The sequence below is a fragment of the Chrysemys picta genome, chromosome 1 (assembly GCF_011386835.1).
Source record: "Chrysemys picta bellii isolate R12L10 chromosome 1, ASM1138683v2, whole genome shotgun sequence".
Taxonomy (NCBI): domain Eukaryota; kingdom Metazoa; phylum Chordata; order Testudines; family Emydidae; genus Chrysemys; species Chrysemys picta.
In genome coordinates, this window is record NC_088791.1 from 65786919 (window position 1) to 65807293 (window position 20375).

Sequence of the window (20375 nt, forward strand, 5' to 3'; positions counted from 1 at the left end):
TATCACATCTAGACTAGACGCGATAAATCGACCCCTGCTGGATCGATCGCTGCCCGCCAGTCCAGCGGGTAGCGTAGACATACCTTTATTGTTACTGTCTTTCAGGATAGCAAAAGCACCCAGAAGCATTCTAGAATCTTTAAAGACATGTAGGAAAATAGACTGCAAGCTCCTTGTATGGGACCTAAGACCCCAGTTGTGCAAACACATGTGCTTAGTTTATATGCAAGAATGTGCAAAACTGTTTGCAGGATTGGGGTCTAAGTAGACAATATACTGTTGACAGGCAAAGCAGAGGCGGGAGGGAGATAACAGGAGGGGGATTTATTTTAACACGTACATATTTACTTGTGTTTGATCAGTTTAATCTGTTTCTATTTCATTCCTTTGCTTCCTTCCCTTTCCTGTTGTGACCCAACATAATTGTAACTAAAGCATGGTCGCCTTCCATCCAGCTTCCCCCTGAAAGTCAACTAATAGAAGATGAAGCAGTCCTGCAAGATTCTAACTCAACATTGCACATCCTCCTTCCTCAAGATAGTGCTGAATATCACCAGACTACTTCAGTGAGAGAAGCATATATGCTCGTCGGGGTTTGGAGCATGGCTGCCCAAAATAAATATCAGGCTCCCACAAGAATGAGAAACTGCTAACCTTCTATATAAGTTCAGATCAGTGCAACACATGGTCCTGTTGTAGTCAGTGGAGTGGTTTGCAGCAGGGCTTTGGAGCGGAGCCCGGAGCTGGATAGCAGAGCAGTAGGTTTTTGCCCGGAGCTGGAGCCGGAGAGAGCAATTCAAAAATTTGATTGCTCCAAATCCCTGGTTTGCTGGGCCACACTGAACAGAAACTTGATCAAGCTGAGTAGTTCCTGCAGGTGACTTGTTTTTGTTCTAAGAATAAATTCTTTCCACTTACTCTGAAATAGAGAAATCACAAGGGGATTCCCCCACTCGTAGCCCATGAGGCCCAAATCTTGCTCTAAGCAGGTTTCATCAGATTGGAAGTATTGTTGCAAGACTTATGAAATAGAGGTGGCCAGGGAGCAACTGAAGAAAAGGCAAGAAATAAAACTTCTGAGGGAAAGGACAGTACTAAAGGAAAGAGGTGAGGAGAAGGGGAGAAAGAGGTTACAAATTGTGAGACTTCATAGTTACTAGAGAAGAGCATTGTGCTGCTGTTGCCAAGTGACTCCTTTAGGGGAAAATATGTTTTAAAAAACATTCAGGAGGTCTTTGTTGTAGAACCAGAGTTAGTCTGCTACAGAGCATGGAGCTTATCAGCAGAGAAATTTGTTAGCCGGCAACAGTGCCATCTCGTGGCAAACAAAAAAGCTTTAAAAACCATGCAAAATAGGATCATAGAAGTTAAAAATATGTCTTTTGGATCATCTAGTCCAGAGGTTCTCAACCTTTTTCTTGCTGAGGCACCCCCTCAACATGCTATAAAAACGCCAGGGCCTGGTAGGGGTGGGGGCTCCGGGCTGGGCGGGGGACTCTTGGGCATAGGCATAATTTTACTTCTATTTTGGGGGGGGGCAAGGGCTGGGGGGGGTAGAGCCACCTCTGCACAGCAGGGTCCAGGGAGGGAGAGGCACCTCCACCCCCTGACTTACTTAGCAGGCTACCCAGCCTGTCTGAGCTGTGGGGGGACGCAACCAAAAAATATAATTTAAGGGGGTGGGGGGAGGGAGACTCAGTTCAAAGAGTTTGAAAACTGCTCAGGGTGCAAGGAGGGGGTAGCTAGGGGCTGTGTAAAGTGAGGGGAGTAGCTCAGGGTGCAGGCAGGAGGTAGCTAAGGGCTATGTATTGGTGGGTGGGGGGGCTCCCAGAGTTGCAGTGCAGTTCCCAGCTTCAGCAGAGGGTGGGGGCGCTGGGGCTCCCTGCTTCAGCCCCCTGCAGCTCCTGGCTTGTGGGGAGGAGGTTTGCCGGCTTCAGCCCCGCGCCGCTCCCGGCTTTAACATTGAGGCTCGGGGCACTGGGTTTCAGCCGCGGGGCTCCACGGCCCCCCTGAAGGGGCTCACAGACCCTCAGGCGGCTACAGACCCCCAGTTGAGAACCGCTGATCTAGTCCATTCCTCTGCTAAAGCAGGGCATAATCAGAATATTAAATCAATTCCACTCTTGATCTTAGCTGAAAGGGCATGCACATCTTAGATATATTTTGTCCTATACTCTGTTCGGTTCCATTCAAGTTTGTCACATAATGCAACTTGTTTTCCCCACCACACCCTACCCCCAGAATTTCTTATTCTTGGTTTTCTAATCTTTCCATTGCCTATTAATATTTTATAGGAGGGCAGGGATACTGCAGGCATTTGGTAAGAGATGCAGAGCCTTCCACCTCCAGATCACTGGTTTAAATCTCTACAGATCAGTAAAAAGGCAGTTTGGTTTGCTGGGCCACACTGCCTACAGAGTTGATAGTGGGGTTTTACATTTGAAAACTATCAGTGCTGGCCATTCTTTATGGTAGTTTCAGAAGAGAGGCTAAGTACTGAACTGGGCATGAAGATTTAACCCTCTAATCCTCAGAATATTAGCTGTGAAGGCTCCATGCCAGGATTGAGATTCATTGGGGGTCACGTACACTTTGTCCTTGTCTGTGAGCTGAACTGGCGTTACTAACAGTGAGAAATTCTTTGCAAATTTCCCTAGAGTACCTATTGTGGTTGCCCCGGGAGCCCCAGCCCTACCATTAGCTAAAGTCCTTCCCCTCAACAAAGGGGGAGGTGCCACAGAACCCAGGCCACAAAGTAAATCCTGGGGACACCAAATGAAAAACCAGGGATAAGGTCATAGGGTGAAATTCAGGTAACCAGAAGGGGACACTGAACAGAGAACCCCCCGACTACACTTACTGCTTCTGAAAGAGGACTAAGGAGTCAGTGGACACCACCCAGAGGCAGGGGCACTGGAACAGAGGGGATAAGGGCCCGTCCACTTTTTGCCACGGGACCCCACCCATCCTCACTGCTGCCCGTGTGGCTCTTACCATGGCCGCACTGTGGCTCCAGGCTCCATCCCTTGGGCTGAGCTGGGTCGGGGTAAGAGCCACGCCGGCAGCTGTGGGGAGCCTGGGCCTCCCGGGGGTCAGGGACACGAGAAGAGGGCTGGGGGAGGGTGGGGCTGGACTCCCTGGCCCCACTTTGGCTTCTGGCTTGGGCAGGGGTGAGGCCTTGGGGGAAAAGGAGGGGCCTCGGGGGCAGGGGGCCCTGGCCCCCCCACTTTTGGGAACGCTCCACTGCCCCTGCCCAGAGGAACTCAGCTCAGACATGTGACTTAACAAGGAATCGGAAGTAGGCCCCACGGTTGCAGAGCACCCCCTATCCAGTGTCCTCCTCCTGATGTGATGGATGACCATCTTGGCCGGTACCAGGAGGAATTTGATAAGGAGGCCTCACATCTTGGTGGGGCAACAGACGGGATCTGCGTAAATCAGGAGGTATGGGCAGAAATATAGCCACAACCTCAATAAGAGGTTCTGGCATAGCCAGAAGAGAGGCTGCAACCTGATGCACTGCGAAAGGTCTTTGAATGAGGGAGAACAATCATGGACTAGGTTGCTCTCCTGCATTGACCCCACTTCTCCTTTGTTAACAACTTCACTGAGGGGGGAAAAAGTTCTTCCATTGCTGGGCAGTGCTGGCAATCCCTTTTCCTGATTCAAGAGGATCAGGTCCCATTGTGAGACCTCACTACTGCCCTAATCATGACGATTCCACCTACATGGAAGCAAGGAGGCAAAAACAAATTGAAAGCACCCAAGTCATATATGGCCCTTTCCGTCTACAATAATATTTCCCAAGCAGCAGAACTCCACTGAAAGCAAGGAAAGTAAGAAGAGGAGAAATTCCACAAATTGCCAGTAAGCAACTCCACATGCAGTAGACTATGCTTCTTTTCTCCTCCTTAACCCTAGATGGATGTACTGGAATAGTGTCAGAACTGAAATTCTTCAGCCAAAGGAACCTCCATTGAACAGAAAAGGGTCAAGCTTAAAGCATGGGATGAAGGAACCAGAGCTAACCCTGAAGATAGTTATCTTCTCTAAGGCTAATCTCAACCACACAGATGCAGGAAAAAATGGATAAAGCAAATGCTGCAGGTAGGGATGGCCTAGATTTTGTGGGCCTGTACAAAATAAGATACGAGGGGCCTAAGACATATTTGCATACCCCTTCTAAAGGTGGGAAGGTTTGGCAGTTTATAAAACTTCTTCCATCCCCTTACTGACATTATATGGGAGGAAGACCTGGCACTTTTTATTGGGCTGGGGGCCGGAAGTGTTTAGCCAGGTAAACAACACACCACTTTATTTCTACTATCCCTTCCATCAGGGACTCCAAGAGCTTTGTGAACATTGTTTTGCAATATTTCTTATTATTCTCATTTTATAGAGGGAGGGGGCCATATAGATTGAGAGTTTTGTTGTCAAGCCACTGTTTTATCGTCAAACCAGTGCAGCATCATTGCAACAAACACATACCCAGGAGTCCCAGAATATTGCAGCCTTGGAAAATGTTGCTATAGTTAGTACCTAGGAAGATCTCTCTTAACAAATGGTCCCCAAACTGTGGGGGTTCCCAGAGGAAAGTTTGGGGGGGGTGCATGGGAGGGCCCGGGCCGCCCCCCATGGGGATGGAATGCCACCCAGCCCCACTCTGCCCCTGCTCCTGGCTGCAGCTATGGTCCTGCCCCTGGCCTGGCTTCCGCCCCTTGCTCCCAGCTGCGACTTCGCTCCTGGCCATGGCTCCGCTCCTGGCTCCCCTCCCACTCCTGGTCCCAGCTCTGCCCCCTGCTCCGCCCCCCAGGCCAGCTCTGCCCTCATCTCCTCTCCGCCCTCATCCCCAGCATTGCCTTCATCCCAAGCTTCTCTGCTGAGCTGATTGTGCAGTAATGGAGCAGGAGCGCAGACAGATTCCATTACTGGTAAGTGGGGGTGTGACCGGAGGTGCCTAGGGTAGACCACACTGAAAATGCCATGGACAGGGCAGGCTGCAAAAAGGAGAGCAGATTCTCCCAAAACTAGCGGTTAACCCTGTAGTTAGATTCACCAACCAGTCACAAACTGTGCTCCTGATCCCCCACACTGGTTATCATGAAGCCAAGAAAAAGAAATCACACAGCCCCCTTTATTGCATTCCAGTCTCAGGCTCCCAATCAGCAAATAGGTCCAGTAAAGTGAGAAGTTATTAAAATCTTTAGTCACTATACAAAATGTTCTTCTGATCCCCAAAGGGCCAGCCACATTACCAGATCAATACTAGTTTGGATCTTACCCAAAATACCATGCTGCCAGTCAATCCTTTAGTATCTAAAACTAAAGGTTAGAAAAGAACAAGTGTTGTTAAATGGAAAAGCACTCAGATACATTACATACATATGACTTCAGAGTCCATATTTCAGGTTCTTAGCAGAATTGGTGAGTTTGCTGGGTTGTAAAGTCCCTCTGGAACACATCCAAAGCTTGGATGGTTCTAGCAGTCCTTTGTTCAAAGCTTCAGTTTATAGAGAAGTTACTCCAGAGGTGAAAAGGATGTTTGAAGACAAAATGGAGAAGATGCAGCTGCCTTTTTATATCCTTGCCATGTGGTTTGTATGTCCTTTGTCCCAAACACAAACTCACAGCGCATGGGCATGGAAAAGCTCTTGGAGTCCCCTGTCTACAGGCCTGTCCCTACATGTCCTGCTGACTCATAGGCATAGCCCCTGGCTTCTCTCAATGGGTTAATTGTACAGCTGATTGCCCTAATCCGTCTGGGGGGGGGGTGTAACCCAGAAACACAGCACAAGTTTGAGGTACATATATATCACACATGTATAACTCACACTACAAAGATGATACATACATATAAACAAGATTATCATACTTAGCAAATCATAACTTTCCCACGGATAACTTATATGGCATATCTTGTAAGTTTCATTGCAATTTTGTAATATTGGTATCAATAGTATTATAAATGGTCATCTATATTCCATACAGTGTCACAGGAGGCACAATAGGAAAAGTTTGGGCACCACTGCGCTAAACTGATGAGTCCCACTTCCCACCCCAAAAGACCCATACTCTTTGGAACAATTTCATGAGGAAACAAATCTATAGTCAATATTCCTACTGGTATGTTGTGAGTGGAAGTGTCTATAAAACTGACCACCAGGCTCCCTCACCAAAGAAGCAGCATGTTCCAAGCCACTAGGTCCACAGAGGTGGCAAAATGCCATCCACTGCCTAAATTCCCAACCCCATGCTGCAGCTGAAGAATGATGCTAACACGGACCCTATGCATTTGGACTTATCCAAAAAGTAGGGTGGTGAGAGGAAAACTTCAAACCACCATCGCCTGGAGAGTGTTCAGTGCTCAGACTAGAAAGATTCCAAATGGCCTCTCTGAATTATCCGGTCTTAAAGTTTCCAAGGAACCTGATCCCTGTATCAGACAAAATACATGTATAGATGCTAGGTGTGCTCATACTACTCTGGCAGCTGGTCTCTCTGAGACGAGGAACTTAGGACACAACATGCACAATAACTATGTCTGGAAGCCCTCTTTCTTGTCTGTTGGCTTTGCTTGAGTGGGTATTTCTGGGCAGTTTCTTCTGCCTTTCCTGCATCGTTATACCCTACTTGTACAATCATCTGAGCTAGGCTTCTGCCTCACCTGAACTATCTTTAAACACAGACCAGCTAACATGGTTTTATCCTTGTCATGGAGCAGCTGCCCTTTACAGGGGTTAGGGCCCAGTCTGCTTTATGAAGGCCCCACCTATCGTAGTTGACTGCCCCAGGTGGCTGAGTAGTAAAGAACCGGGCCTAACAAAGGTTATCCAAGCTCAGTTAGAGGAAAACTTCAACAGGAGACAGGAAGCTCCTGTGGAAGAGGAGCTCCCAGGAGACGCCTGAGTGAGTCAGAGTGTTCTATAGGGTGAGCTCTCTGGGGAACCCATCAGAATGGGGCGCCTGTAAGAGGTGCTCCAAGGGAGGAGAGCCTCCTAGACAGAGAGCCACTGTCAGAAGGCACCCAAAAAGGCCGGGTCTGGCAAGGATCACCTGTTGTCCCTGGAGAAGAGTCACAATGGGCAGACCTTCCTGAACACCTGACTCCAGAGAAGGATCTTATTCCAATAGGAGCAGGAGGCCTACCACCAGGGGCAGAGACCAGAACCGAGAGAACCCCTAGGGAAGAGCTTAGGTAGAGGTGAATGCTGGACTTAGGTGGGGACAGATGGACTAAGAATCATCCAGTCACCAATCTGAGATGTTGGGGTGAACGTTATATGTTCTGCAATGCCTTTTGTTAATAAATGAGACCCTCCACAAGTAGGTGCTCTTTAGCATGTGATGGTCTGTCAGAAGGTGTTGATACCTAGGGTGAGTGGAAAATCAAGGAGCATGCCGGATCAGCCTGGAATGATGACAGTCCTCGTTATGGATAGAGGTGAGGCGTGCTAAGCCAAAGCCTACAGTGGGAGACAACAGTGGTACAGGCTTCTGAGAGAAACACACAAGTGTAGTATGACATGAAGTGGAAACAGTGCCAAAACCGGCACTATGAACTTGTAGTATAGTCTCTGGGTTATGATAGTTTATTGTGCACTGGCAGCATGTTCAGAGCTTAGACTCAGACAGACAATCAGCTCCCAATACAAACAAAGCAAGTCAAACCCAAATGGACCCAGAGATCCAAAGGATGTGTATCTCAGAAAAAAGGTTCTCTCATTTTGTTTTAATTGAGTGGGTGTGGGACAGTGCTGTCTGTTTTAATGGTGTAGATTAGCATTCACAGAACTATGAATTAAGTTTTTTGTTTTTTTTTGTTTAACCTAGCTTGACTCCAGGAGGCTTAACTTTCACTATGTAAGCATTAAAAATTCCAGATTTTCAGGAAGCCTAGGCAGCAGACCTACCTCCTATCATTCTGGTTTTGCTTAGCCTGCCTGTTTTGTGTTGTGTTTTATATGCTTCAATACAATATCACTAGAGACTGAGGCTAGGTCTACACTACCCGCCTGAATCGGCGGGTAGAAATCGACCTCTCGGGGATCGATTTATCACGTCCCATCGGGATGCGACAATCGATCCCCGAATCGACACTCTTATTCCACCAGCGGAGGTGGGAGTAAGCGCCGTCGACAGGAAGCCGCAGAGGTCGATTTTGCCACCGTCCTCACAGCGGGGTAAGTCGGCTGCGATACGTCGAATTCAGCTACGCTATTCACGTAGCTGAATTTGCGTATCTTAAATCGACTCCCCCCTGTAGTGTAGATGTAGCCTTAGGTGTTATAGCTAATTGGATCTAGCTCCCAAAAGTTTTCCTCAGGTGATAGTTAGTCAAAAGCTGTCTAGAAGAGTACATATTACCACTGACATTTGCTTCAGTTTTCCCTATCCAGCTTTTCTTGCATTGCAAGGTGGTTAAAAGTTATTTTCTCTACATCAGTCAGGCCAAGATACCGATAGTGGCCACCTTCAGGGCAGCCTCTGTTCCCTGTCCCCTAGTTCCTTTACCTTGTATTTCAAGCGTAACCTGTTCTCTCCTATGGCAACTTTTTTGGCCAAAGGTTTTCTTGACAGCTATAGAGGTTAAGGAATGGGAGCTGCTCTGCTGTTAAAAGCAGAAGAGAGGGAACTGCAGTCCCCCTTAGTGGAGATCCTGGTGTAGATGGGACATTAACCACCAGCCTAAAGCCTTGGTTGGGTCCCAGGCAGCATGGCTGATTTGGCAGTAGGGTTTGGGAGCAATAGAATACATTTTCTAAAGTGATGTGTGTTACTGTGGCATATGAGTTTTTTTCAAATAAGCTAGACCAAAGCAAATGGTAGGATTTCTGTGGTTGGAGCTGGAAATAGAACAATAGCTCCCTTCTTCTCTTCACAAGAAATTTAGAAGCTTTGACACAGATCTCCAGGAAACTGGGTCTGATGGAGATTTTATGTCGTCTGCAGTCAAGTATTTACTTTTCATGCAGGATTTACATTTCCAAACATTACCAAAAGCTGTTATAACCAAAGTTCTTCATCAAGCTACTGCAAATGTGGATCCCACTTATGGTGTCCATGTCCATCTGTTCCAGCACAGGAGTTTGGAACATTTTCACTAGCCATGTCCAACAGGGGTCATGCATGAGCCCTGCATGCTCTCACAATTTGCCCTCTCTCCTCCAAGGGCATAAAGGGCACCGTAACCCTAACTGCGACTCAGTTCCTTCTAACCATATTAGGCAATGAGTTGGAACAACATAATGTCCTGCTGTAGTAATCTTGTTACTGAGGGCTTGTCCCCACTGTAGCACTTGTACAATGATGGAAGGGGTTTTTCTGTTGCTGTAGTTAATCCATGTTACAAACACAGGACGAACTATCGTCTGGTATTTGCAGAGCTGCAAGAAGAACCGAAACAAAAGGGGGCATGATGATTTCTTTGGATTGCTGAGGTGTAGCTTAAATGAATTAATGGTTGTTGGTGGCATTCACAGAGCAGCTGCAGATAGTGGAGCGGTGCTTCTGGGCTTGAGAGATGAGCACTGACTTGTGGCATTGCACAATGCAGGTTTGGGATGACGAGTGGTGGCTGCAGAACTTTTGACTGTGAAAGGCCACGTTCCTGGATCTGTGTGCCAAGCTTGCCGCAACACACCAGCGTTATGTATACCAGAATGAGAGCTGCACTGACAGTTGAGAAGCGAGGGATGGTCGTACTGTGGAAATTTGCAATGGTGGATTCCTACCGGTCAGTGGGAAATCATTATGGAGTTGGAAAATCAATGGGGGGGCGTTGTCACGCAAGCGTGCAGGGCAATTAATCATCTCCTGCTATTCAGGACCATGACCCTCAGCAATGTGCAGGAAATAGTGGATGGACTTGCAGGAATGGGGTGTGACGGGATCCCCGGGGTGCAGCCTGGGACTATGGGACCTCTGCGCCCCCTTAACTCTCCAGCCTGGGCTGTCTCTCACAACGCTTTGCTAGTGACAAACAGCAAACCCCTTCGGGCACTGTTATCACTCAGCACAACTGCATTTGGAGCCCCACACCCAGCCAGATTGCATGAATGCTCCCAGAGCCACTCATGAATCACACAGAGAAAGGCACCAGTCAGATCCCCTCAGCATCCAGTCTTGTACCTCAGGAATATACCGTCTTGCACTGCTCAAGATGAGCAGTGCAAGTTTATTAATTGGTTCACCACTTCATCAATGGAATGTGGATATACACCAGTCTTGGTAAATCTGCTCAGCTTTACAAAACACTTCAGGCAAACTCACTGGTAAAGATAAACAGTGAAACAAGTTTATTGACTACAGAAGACAGATTTTAAGTAATTGTAAGTGATAGACAAAAAGTCAGAGTGGTTACCAAAATAAAATAAACTCTCAACCCTATTAGACTGGGCAACATCTAGGTTAAGCAGTTTTTCCTCACCCCACTGGATATTGCAGTTCATAATACATAGGTTTCACCCTTGAAACCTGGGCCCGCCTCCTCTGTTGGAGTTTTCAGTCTTCTGAGTGTCCTTGTTGCTTGCCGTCACCTTCAGACCTCAACTAAAACCTCTCCAGGATCTACAACCTATCCTGAAGGACGATCCATCACTCTCACAGATCTGTGGAGACAGGCCAGTCCTTGCTTACAGACAGCCCCCAAACCTGAAGCAAATACTCACCAGGAACCACACACCACACAACAAAAACACTAACCCAGGAACCTATCCTTGCAACAAAGCCCGTTGCCAACTCTGTCCACATATCTATTCAGGGGACACCATAATAAGACCTAATCACATCAGCCACACTATCAGAGGCTCGTTCACCTGCACATCTACCAATTTGATATGTGCCATCATGTGTCAGCAATGCCCCTCTGCCATGTACATTGGCCAAACCGGACAGTCTCTACGTAAAAGAATAAATGGACACAAATCAGACATCAAGAATTATAACATTCAAAAACCAGTTGGAGAACATTTCAGCCTCCCTGGTCACTCGATTACAGACCTAAAAGTCGCAATATTACAACAAAAAAGCTTCAAAAACAGACTCCAATGAGAGACTGCTGAATTGGAATTAATTTGCAAATTGGACACCATTAAATTAGGCTTGAACAAAGACTGGGAGTGGATGGGTCATTACACAAAGTAAAACTATTTCCCCATGTTTATTTTTCCCCCCTACGGTTCCTCACACCTTCTTGTCAACTGCTGGAAATGGGCCATTTTGATTACCACTACAAAAAGTTTTTTTTTCTCTCCTGCTGGTAATAGCTCACCTTAACTGATCACTCTCGTTATAGTGTGTATGGTAACACCCATTGTTTCATGTTCTCTGTGTAACATGTTCTCTTCCTACTGCATTTTCCACTGTATGCATCCAATGAAGTGGGTTTTAGCCCATGAAAGCTTATGCTCAAATACATTTGTTAGTCTCTAAGGTGCCACAAGAACTCCTGTTCTTTTTGCGGATACAGACTAACACGGCTGCTACTCTGAAACCTGGCATATGAGAGAGGCTTTGAAAGAGCACTTGAGTGGCCAGCCCCAATAGTGACTTGCACTGGACTGTTCTCTGGCCCTGAAGCTTTGGGTGCTTATCGGAATTGTGTAGTGCTTGCTGCATATTTATAGATATTACAGTGTGTGTTTTCCTGAACCTACGAATTATTTGGTGCTTGCTGTACATTTATCCATATGACTGAGTGTTTTCTTGAACCTATGAGTTCAGTGGTGCTGTACACTTACCAGTGTACCACCTATGCATTCTGCAATATGTGTTGTGAACTAATAAAGATTTTATTTTAAAAAAACAGACATTTGAGTGGCAAAAACAATGCAGAAATGTGCAAGGCAATACAATACAAACATATAACTTAATGGAACAAAACTTTAAAATTGGAAAGTTTCTGTCCATTTCAGTGCACTAATATAGTGCATTTGGCCACACATACTCCAGCTGTGGTTCTCAAAGATCAGTGTATGTGAAACTATGGGCACGAGTATAGGAAAATGGCACTGAATATTGGCACTTTTTCCCACACGCAGTGGTGATTTTAGCTAATATCTCATTCCTGAAGGTTGCAAAGGCACAGAGCACAGCTGTCACTGGTGTCCTGAAGCTGCCCAAGCCTGTATGCCACTAGCCTGTTTAATAGAGTGGTGCAAACCTAACTCATTGTGGAGTGCCATGGGAAAGTGTCCTACCACGGAGAAAGAAATAAGGCTGCCTTCCCTAGAAACCTTCAGGAGCGGATTGCAGTTACCCCCATGAAAGTTACATCAAGATCTCTCAGGTGGATACAAGGGACCTCCCTATGTACATATACAGACTGCTCTACATATACGCCCCGCAACCCTATTTACTTACACTGAAAAAGAAAGGTGGTTTGCGTCTGATCTCAGGAACCTCAATAAATTCATTCGATATGCCAAGGTCCATGTGGTAACTCTCACTCCAGTTATCCCTGCAGTGGATCCCATGGATTGGTTCATTACCCTCAATTACAGGATGCTTATTTTCATGTGTCAATACACCTGGCACAAAGTTCTATGGCCCTGGGGAGTCATCATTGATTCACAGTACTATCTCCAGAATTTCATCAGTACTAAGGGTGTTTACAGACTGCCTATCAGTAATTGCAGCCCATCCATGCAGACAAGGGTTGCATATTTACCCTTACCTAGAGAAAGGGCTTGTGCAGGGGAGGTCACTAATGCAGGTCATAGGGGCAGCAAAGAAAATGATTAATTTGTTTTCATCTCTGGTTTCAACTTAAAGTTTGAACCTGATTCCATCACAATCCACAGAATTCATCAGAGCTCTCCTAGACTCACGAGGAGTGAGCGCATTCATCCCACCAGACAGATTTCAAATACAAAAATCTGATTCTCCACTTCAGTACTTACCATCAAATGACACCAAGGATATGCCTCAAACTTATAGGCCATATGGCTTCATGCGCATTTGTAACCCCACTCGCCAGGTTACCTCTCAGACTGTTTAAAGCATGGATCAAGTCTGTTTAGAGACCAACAATCCATGATATATCAATGAAAGTGCTGAGTCCAGATCAAATTCTATCATCAGTGGAATGGTGGATGACGGAGGGAAACGTACGTGTGGAAATTCCCACTTCATCCAAAACTTTGATAACAGATGCATCTAATATGGGCTAGGGAGCACATGTAGGAGCTGGATTTTATAATGTACTATGAGAATTAATGTATGATTTAATTTCATCCTGTCAGCCACCCCTTTTGAATAGCAGAAAGGAATGACAGACCAGAACAATCCTTATGACTAATTATGGTCATCCTTTTGTTTTAGAATAAGTTATAAAGCTACTATGGTTTCCTATATGTATTACAAATTAGGAAGTAAGAGACAGGATTCTCTAGTCTATTGTGTCTATGTTAAGTAGATTAGAGGAACATTGAAGGCCTGGGTCTCAATGTAAATTGGCTTGGTTATTGATTGTAAAACTTAGACAGGTTTAATTTGCAATGCCCTTTTGCTCAATATAAAATACTACTGTTTGTATTCTCCATCTGTTTGTGTGAATGAGGAATGTATGCATTAGAAAAAGATAAGGTGTGAAGGCCATTGTTATAGCCAGTCAAGGAAGAAACTTGAAGAAACTTAAAGGACATCAAAGAATCATCAACACGCATCCATAATGAAGGGCAGATTGACGACCCTGAGGTAAAGGCTGGCATCCCTAAAGACAATTGATTAAATTGGAACAGGACAGGATGACCCTCTCGGAGGTGTATTGGAATGTTTACACCAATTAAGAAGTAACCTGTCACAAAGTGACACAGCAAAATCCATAGGCTTCAACAGAGAAGCAGAAACAGACTCTGGACTGGTACTATAAACATCACTGCAGGGGGTGGGTGGGTGGGTGGGTGGGTGTGTGTGTGTGTGTGTGTGTGTGTGTGTGTGTGTGTGTGTGTAAAAAGCATATGCTAACTGTGATATTCTCAATAAATGCTGTGTATTTACCTTCCTCTATAAAGATCCCGTGTGCTTTGTATGAGCATAACATTTTTGGTGGAGAATTGCGAAAGGGGGAAGAATATATGCGCTGTAATTATTGACAATACTGCTAAGTGATCGATCATTCAGGTGTGCACACCCCCGGTCATAGAGATACTGGGCAGTAAAAAGGGAACTAGGTGTGGTTAATATTGTATTCACTGTTGGTATTTTATGAATTGAGAATTTGTTATGATTAAAGGTATACACACTCTTGGTCGTAGCAGGGCTAAGACAGGAGAGAGGTTTAGCATCCCTCTCTCCACCCCAGACTGCTGGGGAGAAATAATTGGAGGTGGGTATACCCCCGGTCGTAGAGGTGCCGGGCAATAGGGGGAGCATTAGAGTTCTCGCTCCGACCCGTCTGTTGGGGAAAACTAGAAATATAACTATAGGTGCATACATCCTTGGCCGTAGCATGACTGAGCATAAGGGGAGAACTTAGGGTTTCTTGCTCTGCCCCTGGGAGGGGTTTTTATTTTTGGTGTATGAACCCTCGGTGGTAGAAGGCCGAGCAATACAGAGGGAAGCTTAGCGTCTCTCCCTCTGGCCCAGAGTGGGTTAAAATCATAAATCCCGGCACTGGCACGGGCAACAGGGTAAAGAAAGGAATTTGTAAGCCCCGGCACTGGCACGGGCAAACATAAGATACAGATCTTGTTCTGTTAAACCAGACTCTGAAGGATAAAGGAGTTTGGGCAGTGTAGTATTTTTTGTAAGTAATATTGTGGTAATTTCACAATTTTGAAGAAAATGTTTAAGGAACGGGACCAGGAAGGGTGGGGGCTAGTTGGAAAGCCCACCCTCCCTTGCTAAATTGGTAGTGGAACAAGGCTTGTGCCCATGGAAAGGAACTGTTTATTGGAAAAAGCAGGATCGGGCCCAGACAAGCAGGCAAGCAACAAATAGAGAAACTGGAAAACAGGTTGGAAGCCCTAAGGGCATAGTGGCAGAAAAGAGTAAGTAAGTACAGGCATGGGGAATTCAGATGCTGGTACAATACTTGGAATGGTAAAATCTAAGTTGATAAAGGTGTCATTTTGGGAAATAAACAAGTGACTTAAGGAAAGAGAGTGAAAAGTTAACTCTATAGAGGCTGGAGAGAATTATGCAGTTAAACTTTGTGAAAATGTTGAAAAGGACCATGTAAAAAAGAAAAAAAATTCTTGGTTTCTTTGCAGCCATTCTGAAGGAAAAATGGGCCCTTTTCCCAAAGAAATGTCTGTAAATAATCCAGGTAAAAAGACAATCTGATTGAAATCATTTGACTATGGACAATTAAGTCAAATTTGCTAAAAGAACATAAAGGGGTTCTATTAAAACTTAACTAACCCAAATATATATAAAGGGAATGTAATCTATGTACAGCTATGTAAAAACAGAGCAGTGTAGAAGGGATGTTAAGAAAAAGAAAATGTGTATGTATCTATAAAATATGTGCGGTTCTAAGAACCTAAATCAACATACCTGGTTTGTAAAACTCCTGTTTTGTAGGTTTAAGATAAATTGGTTTTGTTTTGTTTTTAATTCCACTAAAAATCCATTTGACTCTTTAATTCAAAGTTGCAAAACTGACAGACCTTTTTGCCAGACACAGGTAATCAGTGTTGGTTGGCTTTGCGATTTGGTATTTAACCCTTAAGGGGTAGCTTGATTCTTTACAAAATTTAAAATGTTTTTCAATAAAGACCAAGTCATGGCTGCAGCAGGGCAGTCAAAATCGGAAGAATAGGGAAAGATTCTGAATTATTTTTGTTTGGTTGCTTGTTTTTTTGTAACAAAATAGCAGATGAGAGCTGTAGTAAAAGAATAAGAAATTATAAGAAATTAAAAAACAACAACAACAGTGCCCCTCTGAAGCAACAGCAGGGGTGAGGTGCACAAAACAAAAAGAAGCAATGTTAAAAACTCTGAGCCTTGAGATGGTTCTGTGTAATCAGACTGTCACTTTGATAAGGGTACATGAAAACTCTGAAAGAACAAAAGAAACAGTTACACCTTATGTAAAAATTAATATGGCTAATGTTTTCAAAGTTAAAGTTTAGAAGGAATGTGCAAATATGTGCAGTGTATTATTATAGAGGGGGTAAAAGAAATGTAAACAAAACATGCTACTTAATTAAAATCCTATTAGGGCTCCAAAGGAGCCACAATAGATTGTGTTTTCTTTTTCAAATCTCTGTGTTTTGGAAGCAAGAGTTAAAAGTAATCAAAACTCTGGTAAAAGTTAATTATGTAGTCTCTGAGCTGCTGATGGCTTTGAATCCAAAAGCCAAGCCTGTGTTAATGCAAATTACCTAACTGATAAAGGAAGAAGAAAACTACCAGCACAAAGAAGTTGCAGATAAAAAACATATCTGGTCAGCAAACAAATTGTCTAAATAAAAGGCACGGTATAACAAGATACCTTTAATTGAAATAAATGTAATGTTAATAAGTACCCCGTAAACAATGTATAGTGTGTATGATTTTTTAAAAAATCCTTTATGGTAATGATGCTTCTCAGCTATTACTTGTGAACAAATTTAAAGCTTAACACAGCAGGAAAGACACTGTAAACTTGGTCTGCTGTAGAGGAGAAACTGAGGTACACCACCTCATGGATTTAAAAACTGAACAGTGAGATAATTTCCCCATAGCCCTTAAAAGATAGAAGCCATTGAAACCTGGCCTGCCTATAAAACAAAAACACAGGAAAATATGGAGGTAATTCCTCTTGTTTTACCTGCAATCAGCAAGGGTATTTGTGAAAGGAAGGAATATTTTAAGCAATAATCAATACCACCTCAAAAGGGGTAGAAAAATGTTATTTTTGTCTTTCAGAAAATCAGAAAAAGCTGATCCCAGCTACAGAACAACCTAATACAGAAACAAATAAAAGTGAAAAAACCATACTGCTATAGCTATGGAATGTACTGAAATGCAGATACTTGCTTTGTCCACCTTGGAACACAAACTGTTTTGGGTAATATCAGGAAACACAAAGGTTTTAATACACTTGTTAAAGCAAAAAAAAAAAAAAAAAAAAAAAAATCATTGTTTAATACCTATCAATAAAAATGAATGCAGTATGTCTCCAGTACAGTAAAAAACTAAATTTGTTAAGTGAAAAAAATGTTAAGATTGCACACCAACAGGCTCTGGAAGCAAAGATATGGAAAGTTAGTCCACTCCCCATATTGCACATGGAATAATTCTGGCTGCCTCAGGCCTCGAGCCAGTGGGCTAGGGAGGGGAAAAAAAACTATTGGACACAGAGGTTGTACTGAGTGGACTCCTCAAAAGTGGGTATGCTTATCCATGCCTGTTGCTCCAAAGCCCTGTAGTAAAGACATTTCACTAAAATCCTATATATGGAATAAAATGAATAATAAGACCAAAGTACTGTATAATGGGCAGTGTGTATGTGTTAATTCTTGGAAAATGTTTTGAAAGGATAAAAGTGTTAGCAACCCACCAGTAAACAAATGTAAATGTAATGTAAGTACTGTGTTTACCAATAATCACATTTACTATTTGCCACAACCAAAAAAGACTCAGCTCGCTGTAAGCACTGATTTAGCTGAGTTCTCTCTCAATCTTGGCATTGAACAGCAGAAAGTTACCAATCATCTGTTAAAAGGTAAAAAAGGTAACATAGTTCCAAGAAAAAACAAAGGCAATGTGGGAAACTGAACCATTCATATTATACATGCAAATGGAAACATGTTAAGCATTGCCACTGCAGAAAAACATAACAGCTTACCATTGGTATGACATATTTTCTGAATGGTCTCCCACAACTACTGGCATACTAATGTTACTAACCCTAATTGTTTTTGGTTTTAAATTGTATGTGTTTAATTGAAATGTTTGGAATGTGCTGTTGAATAAAACAAATGCATGCAAAGCGAAAGCCACAGGCCCAAATCACCTCCCAGTATTTTCGTAATAGAAGTGACACTGGCGATTAATAATCTTAGTGTCAAAAGGAGGATGTAGGAGCTGGATATTATAATGTACTATGAAAATTAATGTATGATTTGATTCCATCTTGTCAGCCACCCCCCTTTTGAATAGCAGAAAGGAATGACAGACCAGAACAATCCTTATGACTAATTATGGTCATCCTTTTGTTTTAGAATAAGTTATAAAGCTACTATGGTTTCCTATATGTATTACAAATTAGGAAGTAAGAGACAGGATTCTCTATTGTGTCTATGTTAAGTAGCTTAGAGGAACATTGAAGGCCTGGGTCTCAATGTAAATTGGCTTGGTTATTGATTGTAAAACTTAGACAGGTTTAATTTGCAATGCCCTTTTGCTCAATATAAAATACTACTGTTTGTATTCTCAATCTGTTTGTGTGAATGAGGAATGTGTGCATTAGAAAAAGATAAGGTGTGAAGGCCATTGTTATAGCCAGAGTCAAGGAAGAAGAAGAAGTGAAGAAACGTAAAGGACATCAAAGAATCATCAACACGCATCCATAATGAAGGGCAGATTGACGACCGTGAGGTAAAGGCTGGCACCCCTAAAGACAATTAATTAAATTGGAACAAAGGACAGGATGACCCTCTCGGAGGTGTATTGAAATGTTTACACCAATTAAGAAGTAACTGGTCACAAAGTGACACAGCAAAATCCATAGGCTTCAACAGAGAAGAAAACCTATAAGAACAGGGTGCTTTGCCATAGGACTTTGGGTTCGTCTTGCCACACTCCAGGAGCATCGGATTGCGACCGATAGAACCCCGCTCCCTTATGCGACCAATCTGGCTGACCACTAGATTGATCCAGACTCTGGACTGGTAACTATAAACATCACTGCAGGAGAGAGAGAGAAAGAGAGTGTGTGTGTGTGTGTCTAAAAAGCATATGCTAACTGTGGTATTCTCAATAAATGCTGTGTATTTACCTTCCTTTATAAAGATCCCGTGTGCTTTGTATGAGCATAACACACATACAGATCATATTCACATTCATGGGCTCTGGTCCCATCCAGAATCCATGATTCACTAAATGTACTAGAACTAAGGGCAGTGAGATTAGCTTGGAAAGCATTTCTACCTATAAAGAATTCTTCAATTGATGTTCTTACGGACAGTTCCACAACAGCCTATTACTTACATGGACAGGGAGGCGCAAGATCAGGCCTTTTTGCCAAGAAGCCAAAAAACTTTGGGAATGGTGCATTCAAAAAACAACAATCTGACAACTCTTCATCTTCCAGGGGAGAAAGATGGTTTCACAGACTCAATATGCAGGAAAATATACTCATCCCACAAATGGGAATTTAAAAAATTCAATACTAAACCGATTTTTTCAAGAGTAGGGAATTCCTAAATAGACTTATTTTCATCAGTTCAGAACAGGAAATGTCTGATATTTCGCTCTCAAGCAGGAAGGAATCCGGGATCTCTAGCAGATGTATGCATAATTTACTGGTCCCACCATTTGATGTATGTTTTCCCTCCATTTCCACTGATTTCAAAAGTGTTACAGAAAATAAGAAAAGCTTTGATTTATATGATGGCTTCTGCTTGGCCACACCAGTTTTGGGTCTCAGATCCGATGCTACTGTCAATTCATCAATTTATCCCACTCCCCATTCAGGAAGCCATGTTATTACAGAGTCATGATCTGATTCTTCACCCTCACCCAACCTCTCTGCATTTTATAGCCTAGATTATATCTGGATATCCTCAACAGACAGAGTATTCTTCATTGGTGCAGAGCATTCTTCTTTAGAGTAGAAAGTTATCCATTAGGTTACGTACACTGCCTAATGAAAACGTTTTTCTGTATGGGCAAAGTCTAAAAGTTACGCTTCATGTCAGTGTTCTATTCCAATACTAATAGATTACCTTTTAACTGTATCTTTTCAAAGTCCATTTGGTAGTGATATCTGCATTCTAGCCTCCAGTAAAGGGAGGATTTTCTCTCATCATTTTCTCTCATCATTTCATGAATTATGAAAGAGCTTGTCCATGTTTTTCCTCCTGTGACAAAGATCACTCCAACATGGGACTTAAATTTAGTGCTTTCTTTGCTTAGGGACTTCCCTCCCCACCCCGCCTTTTGAACCTCTAGCAAATTGTCCAATTGATCTACTGTCAGTGGAGGTAGCATTCCTGGTGGCAATTACATCATTTAGTAGAATAAGCAAATTACAAGCCCTAATGATAAATCTTCCACACACAGTTTTTCATACGGATTGAGTAACTGAGACTGCATCCATCTTTTATTCCTAAAGTACTATCAGATTTTCATATCAATCCATCCAGGTACCAGTTTATTTTCCAAAACCTCATTTCGAAGGCCAGAAGGGACTATTGCGATAGTCTAGTCTGACCAAATGCATA

The 20375-nt window shown here is 43.5% G+C and overlaps 2 long non-coding RNA genes across 2 annotated transcripts in view; both read left to right on the top strand.

Moving 5' to 3' along the window:
- Positions 1-18932, top strand: part of LOC135976039 (uncharacterized) — a 35554-nt gene extending 16622 nt beyond the window's left edge. Inside the window, exon 3 of the long non-coding RNA XR_010593274.1 lies at positions 16855-18932. This is a non-coding gene — a long non-coding RNA (uncharacterized LOC135976039). The remainder of the gene's footprint in view (positions 1-16854) is intronic.
- Positions 1024-11803, top strand: LOC122174678 (uncharacterized). The gene is made up of 3 exons (XR_010593282.1): positions 1024-1107; positions 3922-4107; positions 9554-11803. It is a non-coding gene; the product is annotated as an uncharacterized LOC122174678 (long non-coding RNA).
- Positions 18933-20375: the final 1443 nt, after the last annotated feature.